The 1235-nt window shown below is 51.0% G+C and overlaps 1 non-coding gene across 1 annotated transcript; it reads right to left on the reverse strand.

Annotated features, from left to right (window-relative positions):
• Positions 1-342: 342 nt before the first annotated feature.
• Positions 343-497, reverse strand: LOC131292733 (5.8S ribosomal RNA). The gene has a single exon (XR_009190338.1). It is a non-coding gene; the product is annotated as a 5.8S ribosomal RNA (ribosomal RNA).
• Between the last annotated feature and the right edge of the window lie 738 nt (positions 498-1235).

A 1235-nucleotide genomic window follows, 5' to 3' on the forward strand; every position in this document is an offset into this window, starting at 1 on the left:
GTTTGTGTTCCTTTGGTCAACTTCCATACTTGAATCATTTGTGCTACCGCTGCTGCTTCGACGCTACTTTGACATCTTCGCTTCTATTTAAATAAATAAATAAGCTGAAGCTAGACATCAGTAAACACCACCACAGACACCACAAGCACGCCTTCTCCTCGTACTTCCGCCTCACGCGGGAACACGGACGCTCTAAATACTTCGAATTCCAATGCCAGTATATTGTAAACCACGGGTTCTTTAATGCTAGCGGGTCGTCGCGACCCTAGTTAACATCATGGTGCACGTCTCGTGACGGGTGTCACGGCGTAGTTAAATGTATGCGATACATTTCTCAAATATAAGCGCTCAGTCATCTGTACATCATGGTAGGTTCCCACGACGTGCAATATGCGTTCAACTTATCAATGTTCATGTGTCCTGCAGTTCACATTATGACGCGCAGTTAGCTGCGGTCTTCATCGATCCATGAGCCGAGTGATCCACTGCCGAGGGTGACTAACTTGCGTAAGCCGCCGCTGTGCGCGTATACCCGTTCCCCGTAGGGAGGAGCAAGCCGCCGCTTAGAGACGAAGCATAAAGTGTCCTCATTCCACATAGGGCAAGCTGGATGAATCCATTTTACCCAGGACGGCCGAAGCGGCGTGGACCAGGGGAGAACTGAACCTTATACTTCACACCACAGTAAGTCTACGTGTCCTCTTCCACATAGGGCAAGCTAGAACTAACTATCTTACCCAGGACTGCCGAAGCAGCGTGGACCAGGGGAGGAACACACTTTTCATGGAAACGTAAGGCATCCATGACTGCCATAACGTAAGCCGCCGCTGTGCGCGTATACCCGTTCCCCGTAGGGAGGAGCAAGCCGCCGCTTAGAGACGAAGCATAAAGTGTCCTCATTCCACATAGGGCAAGCTGGATGAATCCATTTTACCCAGGACGGCCGAAGCGGCGTGGACCAGGGGAGAACTGAACTTTATACTTCACACCACAGTAAGTCTACGTGTCCTCTTCCACATAGGGCAAGCTAGAACTAACTATCTTACCCAGGACTGCCGAAGCAGCGTGGACCAGGGGAGGAACACACTTTTCATAGAAACGTAAGGCATCCATGACTGCCATAGTGCGTAAGCCGCCGCTGTGCGCGTAAACCCGTTCCCCGTAGGGAGGAGTCAAGCCGCCGCTTAGAGACGAAGTATGAAGTGTCCTCTTCCACATAGGGCAAGCTAGAATGA

This window comes from Anopheles ziemanni (genome assembly GCF_943734765.1).
Source record: "Anopheles ziemanni chromosome X unlocalized genomic scaffold, idAnoZiCoDA_A2_x.2 X_unloc_93, whole genome shotgun sequence".
Taxonomy (NCBI): Eukaryota; Metazoa; Arthropoda; class Insecta; order Diptera; family Culicidae; genus Anopheles; species Anopheles ziemanni.